Raw genomic sequence first — 15,361 nt, forward strand, 5'->3', positions numbered from 1 at the left:
CCTAGGACCAGAACCTCTGGGAAAGATGCCCCCACAACACAGTGAAAGTCGGCAGCCATTCTCTCTTTGGAGCAGGGACAGGTGCTTAGGGTCCACCTGGAAGCTTTCTTCCGAGGTTTCTGCAGTTTTCTTCATCTTACAATCTGACAGGAGGTGGCCAGAGGCCGGACTGAAACAGAGAACAGCGAAGAAAACATGTCCACGTGTTCTTGTCTCCTCTGGCTTGGCTTGCAGTCACTTGACCCCAGAATCGCAGGGCGTAATGAATGAATACCATCAACCCTACCTCACGCCCATCCAGGTGCAGGGGCTACAGTTAGCCAGGCTCCTTTTCCCAATCTCCTTTTGAGTGTCTGCTAAAATCCAGAGCCTAGGACTCCACGGACAAAGAAAAAAAAAAAAAAAAAATCATGAAACAAAAAACAACAACCAAAAAAACTCCGAGCCCTGCCTCTGAGCATGCGCTATCGCCAAGTGGCTTTTGGCCACAACTCTCCTAGCAGGGCCGCGGAGCGGCGGGAGGAGGGAGGAGGGAGAAACGAGGGGGCGGAGGGAGTAGCGAGGTGGAGGCTCGCGCGCTTGCGCACGCCGCTCCAGGGACCCTAGGTTTTCTATGGGATTCCCAATCTGCAGCAGAGATTCACCCGAGCGTGTTGCAGCGGCCGCTGGGCTTGCTAGGCGCGATCCAAGAGGGATTTAAGCAGCCCGGAGCTCCTAGAAAAGGAGCGAGAGAGAACCACTCGCAGAGACGGTTTAGCAGTTAGCCTGAATTAAATATATATTTTTTTTTTGAAAGAACTGTTGAGTTTTATCATTTTCGTTAAGTGACGGTGCACAGCGCTATAACTGTAAGTGGAAAATACAATCTTGTTTGCATTTTTGCATGTGTAGCGCAGCCGATTGTCAAGAGATGCTTTGGCTGTTGTCACATATTTTGCTTTGCATAGATGCGACTAAATGCATGGTGACAATTGCCTTAGTTAACGTTAGCGGGTCGGAATATGCTGATGGTTCATAGGGGACTTCTTGGGATAATGCGGTGGGGAAAGGAGGGCTGTTTGTATGTGGCGTGTTTGGGGTACTTAGGCTAGATTTAGGACAGGTGAGACTGCGTGCTTTTTAGTTTAAGACTACAAATAGGTAGGTTTCCTTAGAAGTACTTAAGTAGCTAATTAAACGATTGTGAAGTTTCCCAGTTGCTGATCAAACTACTGAGCGGTTGCAGTTAAGTACTAACCTGTCTACTGTCTACGTGGAATTGATGCACCATTTTTTTTTTTTTTTCACCGTGGAGGAGCACAAAAGGTGTTTGCTAAGTAAAACTGAGTGGACGAGGCTGGTGTGGGCATCTACGTTGGTTGCTATGCAGGATGCTAGTGTTTAAAATCCAAGGAGTTAGGCGCACAAGTATATTGCTTAGTACTCAGGAAATGCTATTTTCTTTCTTTTTTTAATTTCGTCGTTGGAATGATGAAATGTTAAGAGAAGGAAATCTATTCCATGGCATCTTTGATTTTGAGCAGAGTCCAGAGCGGCTGGATGGGGGCGGGGGGGGCTCTGAGAACCTAACTAGCTACCTGACTCTGCATTCCGCATTCGCCTTCCGGAATGCAGAACTGAGAGCTGCACCCTCTGGCATGTTGCATTGGGTGATGTTGCTTTAAAGGAGAAAAGGTCGTTCTGCGTTTTGATGTAAATTGGGGTGTTCCTAGCCCGGAAAGTGGAAGAGGGGTCTTCACAAGGTCAAACCCTGTTTGGGGGAAAAACAAAGATTACGGATGAGCACCCTCCAGGGTGTGAGAATATGTGTACGGGAGGGGGGTGGAGAGGCGGGGATGCTTCTCCCAGGCGAGGAGAGCGAGAGAAGGGAGAGAGCTCATCTCTGCACGGATGTACCCTGTGAGGTGCCAGAGTGGGAATCCATTTTTCAGAGTTGCCCCCCTGTCCGTATTCTGGAGACTGAAATGAAATGGAATTGCTGGTGGGTGTGAAAACCACAAAGTATTATGCACTGTCTGTGTGCCACTTCCCCTTAGAAGGCATGAGATAGTCAGGGAGTTTTATTTCTACGGTTTTTTCTTTCTTTCTTTCTTAATTTAAAGGAATTTTAGACTGAGACAAATTGAAAATGAAACTTGTGCAAACTCATTTTACCTCATTATCATTTAAACTGTCTCCATTTGTGTGTGCCATGGGGGTGGGGTCTGCATCTTCATAGACCTTACTCACCAGTGCCCTCTCACCAAGACTGGAGAGCTAAATAACCCCCGTAAAATGCTGCAGTGAAGCAGGTTGGCAGAATGGTGTGAGGCGAACAAGAGAAGAGGGGCTCCTGTGTACTGAATTCCCACAGAAAAGTCAATCCAGTCTGTGGGGTGAAAAGAGACAAATTAGCTCCTAAAAAAAGGAGAAACGATCATTTTATGCATCTTTTGGCGGTTTGATCAGTTTGGCTGTTTTCAACCCCTCAAAGGATTATGTGACTTGCTTCAGTGATAAAATTTAGGATAGAAAATTCGAGAAAAGCCTCTCCCTGGAAATCCAAAGTAGACATCACAGGGTTTCTCCTCTTCCTTCCTTACTCCAGGGCAGAAAGACCAATCATCGCCACGTTTGAGCCATACTCCTTGCCATCACTGAGAGTTGGCCTCAGTTCAATGACCTGTGTATGTATTGCTCTCGATTGATAAATAAGTGGCAGAGGAAATGGGGGAGGGTGTCACATATTAAAGATCTTTGATGCTGGATCTCAGATTCCCTGGCTCCTAGATTGACAAGTATAAAGGCTCAAACCAAGCAGGGTCCTTTATACGGCATCTATTCTAAAGCTCTTGTTTTTCAGACTTGGAAAGGAGGCCCAGAGCCATGCAACTAGATAAAGCCAATTAACTTCCAGTTTATGGGACAATTAAAAAGTCATGTTGAGCACACATACTCTCCTCTGCATTGTTCGGTGTCCTCAACAATAGTGCTGCAGTCCTCAGATATATACACCTTGTTCTTGTCACATGATGTGAGATGGTCTTGGGTAAAGTGGTGGCTTTTACGTGCTTTCTCCTTTGTATCTTTCCCATTGCACCTCATTAAGTCTTCTCTCCCTGGCATCTGGCGCATCTGCATCAATTTTTTTCAGACCTTCAGTGTTTCTGTGAGGCATCAGGAAACCAGGGGCAAGGGTAGCTCCTGTGTAAGACCTGCCTGGTGTCGATCCATTTCTCCTGGCCCCACTCCGAGAACCCCTCAGGAGCTCCAGGCTACAGAGATCCTGCAGGCGCCATCCCCACTCCTCTGCCAGTCTAGCCTCCTCCCAAGCTGCTGCAGCTGCAGAAATGAGGATGGAGTAGAGCAAAGAAGCTGCAGGATAAACATGCAGTGGACTCTGCCAACTCCCCAGGCTCCTGGAAGGCAGAAGCCAAATCAGAGACTTGCATCTTCAGGATGTATGGAAATCCTCCAGGGGAAGTCAACCTGCGGGGAAGGGGGTGGCAGAAAGACTGTTGGGAGAGTACTTGGTGGGTTTAACCTTAAGTGTGGTTAGAGAGGAGGGTAGTGAGGCTTCTTTAGCCCTTTGGAGCTTTTCAAGCACGCACACGGCTTTTCTTTTGGGTGGTACTTTCTTCCCCCCTCATGTGCAGCTTTCTTCACTCCTTAGTGGAACTAGAGCCACAATGCATACATTTGACCCCCTTCATTGCTTCTACCCCTTTTCCTCTCCTGTTCCTTATCCCAAGCTTTCTCCATTTCCTGATGCTCCCATTTTCCCAGTTTTCTCCTTTCCTTCCATAAAAAAAAAAAAAAAAAAAAAAAAAAAAAAAAAAAAAAAAAAAATTCCAGAGTGCCTATACACAGTTCCATGCCTTTTAAAGATAATCTTGGCCCTCCTGTTCTCTCTCCAAAAATATAATCTTCCAGACACTCGGGAAGACAGCTACAACCAGCACAAATGTCCCCAAGAGGCAATGCCAGCGATTCCTAGCCCCCAAATGATGAAGTGTTGAGGGTAGAGCTGTGATGGGTGGAGGCAGGCCAGAGGAAGGCCTTGGTGGCACTTTTCCAGTCACAAAAGAAGCTAGACAGTATTAGGTGTCGTTGAACCTGAGGTAGCAAGGGTTCCCAGCATATGAACCAATTAACACCATAATGTTACCCCTCCTTTCCTGGTAAACATTTTCTAAAACGAGATGAGCTCTGTCTTGGATATGTTCTGTTCATTAGAAAAAAAAAAAAAAAAAAAGGTTGTTGGTTAATTAGATGTGATGCTGGAATTCTGTCCTAGGCTTTTCTGAATACCAGGAGCTTCTATGGAGACCCAGAAACTCATGGCTGCTAGGGGCAAAGCTTTAGCTGGGATATGGGAACTGTGTTCTGTAATTGAAAAATATGCCTAGGAATGTTAATGACCTTCTTGCACAGGATCTTCTGTATAGAATACCATGACCAGGAGAGTCGTGTTTAGTGGAATTGCAGGCAGATATGGATTCTGGACATTTCACAGAATAGCACACAGCATTAATATCAGTAGTAAATGTGTGATTTCTTATTGTTAATGTTGTTTCAAAAAGGTCATATTCATTGTAATGAGTGGTTTCTGTGCACCTCAGATTTGTGATTATCTGGGACTGTAAGACAATTGCTTTTATGGAAGGAATCTAGGAGATTCCTTCAGTTGGTGAAGTGCTTCTATGCAAACATGACGACCCTCATTCAATCCCCATTACCAATATGAAAATCTGGATATAGTGATATACTCTTAAAATCCCAGCACTGGGTGGCAGACAGCCGATCCTTGGGACTCACTGACTGGCCACCCTAAGCTAACCAGGGATCTCCAGGTTCCAGTGTGAGACCCTGACTCAAAAACAAATCAACATGAAAACAAACAAACAAAAATCCAGGAAAGACCAAGGTGGACTGAGTTTGATTTACGGCTTCTATGACTCCCATACCCATGAACACAGACATGTACACTCATGCATGCACGTACAAGCACACAAAGAAGGGAACACATGCAACAAACATAAAGTCGAAATAGACACCGTCTATCAGTTATATGTAATAAGTATAAACATTGATTCTCCTAAAAATGTATAGTAATAAAGAATTGCTGCTATTTCCAGCTCCCATATAGTTCTCTAGTCCATTCCTCCAGCATAAATAATGTAGATGGTATTTAAGGAAAATTATAACCTTTAAGACTCTCCGAACAGTATGAAATCAAGGTTTTAATGGACTTTTTTAGTATTTCCACACTACCTATCTATATATAGATATATTGTGTAGCAGAAACTCTTAATATTTGTCAATTAAATATTTCCATGTAACTTTCAATTATGGTAAGTAAACCATTTCTGTGAAGACCGAATGCACAACTAACTCTGTTTTAAATATCCTTGGGGGAACTGGGGAGAGAACTCCGTTGATACAGTGGTTCCTGCAGAGACAAATGATCTGAGTTGGATCCCCGGCACCTACATAAAAGCCACGTACAGCAGCATACATCTGTCACCCTAGCACTGATGAGGGGAACAGGCAGATCTCCGGAGCTGACTGGCTAGCAAGCTCAGTCAGTGCACTCTGGGATCCAGAAAAGATCCTGGCCCAAAAAGGAAGATGAGAGCAATAGCAGAAGACGTCCAACGTCTTCCTTAGAGCCACATGTGCGCGCATGCGCACACTCACACTCACGCACAATTTAATATATTTTTACTTAAATTAAATACTAGATACTAAAGAATGTTTTATAATTTACTTTTAGTAACTACATAACAACATTACATCAGTTCTTTCCAAAGGAGAACACTAGGCTAGAGAAATCGCTCAGTTAAACACTAGGCTCACAACCTAAAAGACAAGAGGAGAATGTCACTTAACCTACTCTTTTTTTTTTCATTGATTGAAAGTGGATTTTTTTTTCTCACATAATATATCCTGATTAGAGTTTCTCCTCCCTCTACCTCTTCCCATTCTCCTCCTTCTCTCTTCCCACCCCCTTTCTGTCTCTCATTAGAAAACAAACACGTTTCTGAGGGATAATGATAAAATAAAATATAATCAGATAAAATAAAAACTGCTTATTAATAAGCATAAAGATTAGTTATGCTGTCTATATACAAGAACTGATATTGACAAGTCAAAAGGAAAGATAAGCCTAGACTAGGAGAGCTAGGCACAATGTTTATTTAGATCGCGATCTTTGAAGCTATGGAATTACGTTAATGTGTTCTCACTGTGAAGGGACCACATCTCCTTTCCCACTTATGGTTTGCTGCTAATGATGGCTTTTCCTTTCCTAAGTGAGTTAAAATAATTTGAGTTGCTCCTGGTTCAGTTCATTGAGAACTTTTCTAGGTGAAGGATCTTGGGGATACGTTAGAAACTACTTAATGAAGGAAACACAAATGGAATAGCAAATTACTGAAGAATCCTCAAGGAGATTTGACGCTTTAATAATAAGGAGGCTGTGAATAAATTACACAAATGCTCTATAAGCTTTAACTACCTTAAAGCACACAAACTGGGTAAGTTTCTTTTTCTGGATGTTCATTGCCTTGCCTCAGTGCTGTTCTTACATATACCATCTGATATGTAACCACCAATTGTTTACTTTTGATAAAAAATATAACAATGGCCATTATTTCTAATGACTTCTTGGATGTCTGGGTGAACATTTTATCCTCTTTTGTTCAAATTACAATTAAGACCTAGAGTGCTCTCATCCACCAAGTGGCTCTCCATCTCAAGATAGATAATATAGTAATTGCTGGCTTTTTAAAAATAGAAATTGGGTCTCTTTTAATTAAAGATACTTCATTTTTAAGCCAGATGGTAGTGGCACACACTTTTAATCCCAGCCCTTGGGTGGCAGAGGGAGGCAGATGTAGGCAGATCACTGTGTAAGAAGCCAGCCTGGTCTACAGAGTGAGTTCCAGGACAGCTAGGGCTACACAGAAAAACCCTGTCTCAAAAAAAAAAAAAAAAAAAAAAAAGTCATTTTAAAAAAATATTGCTCCTAAAATACAGTGTTAACAGATAAGCTAATATATTACCAATTATTATAGAACTAAAGACAAAAATAAAAAGTATCACAGAAGTGTCTTCCTAAAAGTAGAAACTATAAATGAATTCTTCTTGCCCAGCTTTGTGTTACTTATCATCTCTTAGGCCCTAAAACATCCAAAATTTTTGAAGAGCTGTGTATAGATTTTTTTTTTTTTGGTACATTACTAACATGTTGAGTGCATGTCAAAGCCTAGGCAAACTTTCATTAAGTTTTCATTTAACTTTTAATAATTTTCTTATCATTTAATAAGACCCTAATGTGTCTATTGTTTTGTATTTTAGAATGATTGTTGTAGTTGATGGTTTCTTAAACAGTAGGCTCTGTATTACAGGATTCTCTAGTGTTTTATATTTTGCACTGGTTGTATTAATTTGTTGCATTCATATGTTTGTTTCTGATTTCTTGAGATCCAGTATTTAAATTTTAAGTATAATGTCCCATGAAGACTCATCAAGCATTATCAATAGTGTTGAAATGCTTGTTAATGTAATGTTTTATTTTCAAGTGTCATTTGGTATTGTTCACGTTTAACTCTTTAGTAGGAATTTCTGCTTGTTAGAATTCCTTCATTAGTTTTTTTTTTTTGAGTTCATGAAAAACTCTTACTAGTGTTCATTTCATAATTTCATGTGTTTTTATAGTTTTTACATAAAATGTTTGATGTTTTGTTTTCTTGTTCACAAAGGAAGTTTTATGAAAAGCTTAAATGTGAAATCAATTTAATTTGCAGATGTAAAATTGTTAGTTTTTCTTTAAATGATTATGTAAGTATTCATTTCTCCAAGGGAGATGAAAACCATTCCTTTAATCATTAGTTTAGGTAGTGCTGGGGAGACTCCTCACTAATACTTCACTTGGCTTAAACAAAATGAAAAGAAATATAATCAAAACTATTCAGGAGGAAATGGTAGCCAAGGCATGTAATCTCATCAACTTGAGAAACCAAGGAAGGAAAGCTTCGAGGTCAAAGCCTGGAGCTGGCTCAGAAAAGTGCTCATTTCATAAGCATGAGGACCGGGACTTTATTCCTAGCACCCATGTAAAAAGCTGGGCTTGATGATAGGATGATCTCTGAGGCTTGCAAGCCAAACAGTCTAGCTACGCTGGTGATCTGTAAATTTAGTGAAGTAGAAAAACATAAGATAAAGAGAAGTGAGGAAGACACCAACATCAACCTCTGAATTACAGAGAGAGAGAGAGAGAGAGAGAGAGAGAGAGAGAGAGACCTGATATGGCTACAGAGTACAAGAAGAGCCAGCCTAAGCAACTTAGTAAGACACTGGCTCAAAATAAAATAAAAGGGGGTTAGTGGTCAGGTAGAGCATAAGATCCTGAGTTCAATCCTCAGTACTGGAGGGAAAAGAAAATCTTTTTCTTTTGATCTGCAGTCAGATCAAACCTACAGATCAATACTTTATTGGTTCTTTGATCTCCTATAAATTAGTTAATCTCTTGTACTCATTTTCTATAGTAATTTACAGCTCTCTTGAATACAAAATAAACCACATATGTAAAATAAAACCTCATTGCTAAAAAGATGTAATGAATGATAAATATCTTTGTGATCACTCTTTTCATCAGAAATCAATAACATCTTGGTCACTGAGTTGTAATATCATTTAGCTAGCTGTAGGACAACCTCAAAAAGACTCTGTGATTTAACTCTCAAGAAATGCCTAGTAAAGAAGAAAGCAGGCATAATTTACTAAGTCAAGTGAAATACCAAGGTGGCATGGTCCAGCAGTGATAATATTCACCTGTAACCCAGTATATGGGAGGTGGAGAAACGAGGCTTAGTAGCTCAAGGCCAGCCTGGGCTACATGACATCCTGTCTTTAAAAGAAAGAAATAAAAACAAAAAATGGTTTCTTTGCATAGAAGGAGAATCTCAGAAAAGACAGATGCCTTCATGGAAACCTCAAACCCCCAGTTTTTCTCATTCCTTCTTTAGATGTGTCCTCTTTATTTTCTCTTCATCACCCAACCATTTAATACCTACCTATAATTGAGAACTGTTAAGGCAGCTTCAAGTTTGTTTCCTTACTGAACACATTTGAAGCTTATCTATGGGTTATTATTCCATGTAGGTAAATAGCACGGCCTCCCTTACCACAGTACACTGAATTTATCAAAAACAGCTCAGGAGCCCTGCTTTATTAAGGGATTAAATGTTATACTTCAATACTGCTATCCTTCACTACCACCCAAAACACACCCTCCTCACACCTCTCCTATTACTCCAACTCACCCCATGACTAATCTTTCAACCTGTGTCTGTGGGAGGAGACTTTTCAAATCTACTTTTTCATTCTTTTCTTCCAGGGGTTTTACAGTTTAAAAAAAAATTGCAAAAGCATTTTTCTATTAAACCCAAAACTTGTTTGCATTTTTTGCGCACGTGTGCGTACACACACACACACACACACACACACACACACACCATGACCATACTGTTTTTAACAGTTCTAAGAGCTGTTTTCTCTTTTTTCTAATCCATCCTCCATTTACTGGGGGATTTAAGGAAATCTCTAGTCTGCAGATATATGGAATGTCTTTTTGTCCCTTTGAAGTTGATAAATGTTGGTCCTACCTTTAGAGAGGAGTCCCAGTTGAGTCACAGAATGGAGTAGGAATTTTGGTTCCAAACTTTGATGCTAAATTTCTTAGTTGTAAGAAGAGGATGATGTATCACCTTATAAGAGTGCTGAGGTCAATCATACAAATGTACATATTAGCAACTGAAGTAGTTTAGCACCCAATAAACAATCCCTCCTCATGCAGACCTCCTTCTTCTCTGGTGCCCACCTCTCAGTCTGTATTTCATAATTTCTCCCACTCTCGCATAGATATGTTCTGCTGTATTTTTTCAAGTATGTCCGTCCTACTGAACCAGGCTGGTAGCAGGATTATAGTTAATACACATATATGCCACAGCGTCTCATGATGGGAAAGCTGTGCTAACCAAGTCAGTATATTACCTTAGAGCTGTGTCTGTGCATCTATTTGGGGGAAGAAAAAAACAAAAACAAATAAACATCTTTTTCATTGACTTAAGACATACTTCCTACTACAGAATCCAAACCTTCAGGTGGCTAACGTTCAACTTAACGACCAGTCCTCTCCCACTCCAGTGTCCTTCATAGTGTCAGGGACATCTGTCAAAACTTAGTTGTCCTTTCACCTTTTCCTTTTCTTTCGTCGTTTTTCCCTAGGTGCCTCTCACACCTGTACAGTATTCCAGGAAGCACTGTACTTTCCCTCTTGGGCCAGCTCTGTCACTGTCCCTTGCATATGCTTTGTCCATCTAAGAAATGCCTATCAAATAACACCAAGAAAACAGCAGAAATGGAGGCCATAATGAAGCAGTGTGGAATATGTGCATGTCAGGGTTAGACTCCAAAAGCCTTCAGTTGCCTTGGGTTGTAGAACTATACCCTAATGCAAATAGGCCACAAGCAAAGGGCAGTCCTCAAACTGGGGTAACAGAGAAACATCAACATACCTAGGTAGATCAACAAACATGTTCATGTATGACATACCTTCAGTAATTTCAGTGTACTGTGAGAGATTGTTTGCTAAATTTGTAAGCAAAATGTTTCTGAGAAGGAGCTGGAGAGATGTCTCAGGTGTTAAGACTACTTACTGCTCTTGCAGAACACTTAGGTTCAGTTCACGTGGTAGTTCTGAATTGTCCATAGAAACTTCATTTCCAAGGGATCTGATGCCCTTTTCTGACCCCAATGGGTACTAAGCATGAACATGGTACACATATATATGTACAGACAACACTTAACACACATAAAATAAAAATCAGTACATCTCTTTCTTTCTTTCTTTCCTCACTTTACAGCCTGCTCCCAGCCCCTTCCCCCTCTCCCCCAGTCCCTCCCCCCATTCTCCCTGTCTCCTTCTTCCCAGAGAAGGGGAGGTCCAAAAGGGCTACCACCTCTCTGGCATCTCAAGTTGCAGCAGGACTAAAAGTATCCTCTCTCACCGAGACCGGAAAAGGCAGCCCAACCAGGGGAAAGGGACCTGGAGGCAGGGAACAGAGTTAGAGACAACCCTGACACCCCTCCTTCAGGGACCCATGAGTTGACAGGCTCCATATCTGCTACATATGTGTAGGGGGCCTACGTCCAGCGCATGCATGCTCTTTGGTTGTTGGTTCACTCTCTGTTAGGCCCCAATGGCCCAGGTTAGTTTACTCTGTAGGCCTTCTTGTAGTGTTAAAAAACTACTTTAGAGCAATTGATTTATTACAAATCCATGCTAGTGAAAATCATATTAATGTAGCATCTATTGAAAGTTTCCTATTTTGCATAGTTAGAAGGAGTGATGAAAAGTTGGAAGTAGAGACGTACTAGACTATTTCTTGAAGAATCTTTTTCAAAACTCTGATAGTTACTTTTCCTTGAGGACTTCTCTGGAAACATTTCTGGAGGGGAAATTGTCCACTGCATTCCATACTAGCTCACAGTTCAATTTTTCCTATTAATAGTAAGTATATTTGGTCCTGCAGTCAAGGCCACTGTGTCTATTAAGCTTCGTTCAACTGTATTTCTAAGGCTGTTTGCAAAGAGATCCTGTATTAAAATGAGCTTATTAGCATTTTGTTTTGTTTCTGGAGAACTCAGTCAGGAAACCTGCTTTAACGAGACCAGAAGGTGAACTGTGAGGTGAAGATTGCATGGGGTCAGGACTAATTACAGGACTAATTAGACATGTCTTTCAGATGCCAAAGCTATATTCTGGGCATCGCGGAGTGCAGCCTTGGAGAAGTAACTTCACGTCTCTGCATTTTAATTTTCTCCAGTGAAAAATTTGACTTAGCCTATTTAATTGAGGGTTAGTGGGAGATTGAGGCATTTGTGAGCATATGCCACACACTGTACCCCAGGAGGGAAGGAGATTATTATTATCACTTCACTTTAGAATCTTAGTTTAACCTCAGTTTTTAAAAAAGTTACTCAAGAATCAAGACACTGATCTTGTGGAAATTTCTACATTAAGATTATATCTGCTAAAAATCACTCTTTCCGTGCCCTGTCCACAGCAATTGCACATCCATAGCTATACTGATAAATGTCACATAGCTTCAACTAGGCCCCCTGGGGTTTTGTTGTTGTTGTTGTTTAATGCCTTTGAATAAAATAGTCTGAAGAACAAGGCTGGTGGCACATGATTTAATCCCAGCACCCAGAGGCAGAGGCAGGTGGACATCTAAGTTCAAGGCCAACCTGGTCTACAGAGGAAGTTCCAAGACAGCTAGCACTACAGAGAGAAACCTTGCCAAGAAAGAAAGAGAGAGAAAAAAAAACAAGGAAGGAAGGAAGGAAAGAAGGAAGGAAGGAAGGAAGGAAGGAAGGAAGGAAGGAAGGAAGGAAGGAAGGAAGGAAGGAAGGAAGGAAGGAATTCGCCTATCCACTCTGAAGATCTGATGCCCTCTTCTGACCTCCACATGGATCAGGCACACACACAGCAAGCAGACATACATGAAGATAAAACATTCATACAATAAAAATGCATAAAGATAATTTTTAAAATTTTTTCTAAAGTTTTAAAAGTAGTAATCTGAAAAAGAAGGAGTAACTCACTGAAAGTTGGTAGGAAAACCTAACCCACCAAATGTTCAAGAAGTCTCTACATCATCTCTATGGGGGTTCCCTATGTGGCTGAGGAGCCTGAGGCACAATCATTTCCTAGCAGAGCGAGTGTGTCTCCACTTACAGGGAGGCTTTTGTGGGAAGAAAAGCTGCCATGTTCATGCCCACAGGTTACGTCTACCAGGGACCATTTAGAAATAGGATTTTTCAACCCACTGCCATTAAGAGGCTTATAAACGTTACTGATCTTTCTTCTCTTGAATTCAGCATGTGTATATAAACAGAAATCATACAGCTTTGAAGAGAAACAAAAGCCCTATAGATAGATGTCCACGCCCACAGAGAATCTGTTTTAGTCCCGCTCTGAGCCTCCTCAAGCACACCAGTCAGGACAAGTTTCCTGTGAGGACAATGGAATTGGCTGCTCCTGAGCTGCCTACAGCAGCCATAACCAAATTCTGATCCTTTCTTAGGAATGCTAATCTAAGCTTGCTAACAAAAAGTATCTCTGGCCATTCTTGGCAGATATCAGCACAAATTCTAATCACTGTGTTCACAGCTAATCTCCTGCAAAACTGGAAGATACTAGAGAAAAGAAACTACATCTGATAATTACCTGGCTCCTATAGGTAACATTTCACTGGAGACTAGTAGAATAGGAATAATTGGTAAGTTGATTGTGCATTGGCCAGCATTTCAGGTGTGTATCATTCCTCAAACATCTCAGGACAGTGAGAAATAGCTTTCAGGATACTAACGTCCAAGATGCCATGGCACTACTCACATAAGATCTTGCCTCTTTCCAGTGTCATCCTCTTTCTCACTCTCGACCAAAGCACATGAGAGAAGACAGCAAGACCCATTACTATTTCTTCTTCATGACTACAAAAAAATTGGCTGAGTGATGGCGCACACGTGTAAAGCCAGCAGTCAGGAGTCAGACAGGAAGACTGTTGAAAGCCAGCCTCATCTACATAGTGAGTTCCAGGCCAGCTGGGAAGACAGAATGAGACCCTGTCTCAGAAAACCAAAAACAAATAAAATTATGCTTTAAAAAGAAACCAAACTGGATACAAATTTATGTCTAAAGGATACTGAGGTTTTTAATTTCTAAAAACATTCTTATGATACCTCAAAGTCACCTGAAAAAAAAATAGATCAGGAACTAACAAGATGGATATTGGATAAAGGCACTCACTGCTAAGCCTGGCAATCTGAGTTCAATCTCCAGGACCCTTTCCCCCAACCACCACACATATGTGCAAAATTGCAATAAAATATTTTTAATAAAAGTATAGGCTAAATAATATAGGTAGTCCAAAATACTGTCCAAGGATAGCAAAGGAAAACCTGGTAGGACATGTCTGAAACAATAATGAAAGAATAAAACTATATACTGAACCCATTCAGTAAAGTGGTTTTGGCTTTAAGGAATAAGACAAAATGGTGTATGAGTCTTAAAACAAGAACATATGGCCAGAGTTGCTGCACAGATATTAGAAAAACTATGTTGTGAACCAGGGGAAGGCGGGAATCATCAAAGGAAAGAGACCTGGGCTAAAGTCACCAAGAACTGGAAAAATTGACTCTCTTCCAAAAAGGTGTTGGTAGGAGACAGCATGCATAAGCAATTTCTATTGTTCATCTTTGGCTGTGAGCCATGATGAGACTGACTCCACGTGGCTGGCTCCACGTGGAGAGAAATGAAGTAGGAAGTCATTTGTAGCTTGTAATATTAGTCAGCTATTTCATAAAGAACTTAGCGTGTGCAAGGATCTGTGTTGGGTATTTCTGTTTGTGCACATGTCTTCCTTGAGTCCACGTTACAGGTCTATTAGGTAAGTACTTTCAGGTAAGCTTCATTCTATAACTGAGAAAGTGGGTCTTAGAAAGGAAAAAAGTTGCCCAGGTTCACATAGGTACTCAGTGGAAGTTTTGTTCAAACCCAAGTCCCTCTCTCTGCCAATCCCCAATCACACAACAGATATACATACATACATACATATAATGTTGAAAGTATACATAGTATTGAGAATGATATTAGGAATCTCCATATGTCCTTCAACTGGATCTCAAGGTCATTATCAAGGACACTTGGTTTATCTTCTAGCACTCACTATCCATTCCCTCTAACGGATTAGTTTCAATGAATTAAGGCTTGCTATAATTTCATATATGAATATTTAAATATATATCTTTATGGTCTCTTTAAAACATATCAATAGCACTGTTAACACAGCAAAAAAATAGTCTAATATCTTCAAATATCCATTTACTGCTTGAATCTCATGATTCGTCTTCACTCTCAAGTTGACTCAGTTTAGAGGCGTCTAGAAAACACTCCTCTTGGCATGTCTGTGAAGGCACTCCAGAGAAGTTAAACTGAGACAAGAGGAGCCACTGTGGATGCAGACAGCACCATCCCGTGAACCTGGGTCCCTCACTCAATACAAAGAAAAGAGGGGCAAGAAGTCTCAATGAGGGCTGGAGAGATGGTTCAGCGGTTAGGAGCACTGGCTGATCATCCAGAGGTCCTGAGTTCAATTCCCAGCATCTGTGTGGTGGCTCACAACCCATCTGTAAAGGAATCTGATTCCCTCTTCTAGTGTCCATGAAAAAGAAGCACTCATATGCATTAAAGATAGATAGATAGATAGATAGATAGATAGATAGATAGATAGATAGATAGATAGATAGA

At 40.9% G+C, this 15,361-nt stretch overlaps 1 protein-coding gene across 1 annotated transcript in view; it reads left to right on the forward strand.

Moving 5' to 3' along the window:
• Positions 1–555: 555 nt before the first annotated feature.
• Vsnl1 (visinin like 1) overlaps positions 556–15,361 on the forward strand; it is a 107,506-nt gene continuing 92,700 nt past the window's right edge. Inside the window, exon 1 of the mRNA XM_055625683.1 lies at positions 556–848. The gene's annotated coding sequence lies outside the window, so the exon portion shown is untranslated. The remainder of the gene's footprint in view (positions 849–15,361) is intronic.

This window comes from Psammomys obesus, unplaced genomic scaffold (genome assembly GCF_907164565.1).
Source record: "Psammomys obesus unplaced genomic scaffold, mPsaObe1.curated_primary_1811, whole genome shotgun sequence".
NCBI lineage: Eukaryota > Metazoa > Chordata > Mammalia > Rodentia > Muridae > Psammomys > Psammomys obesus.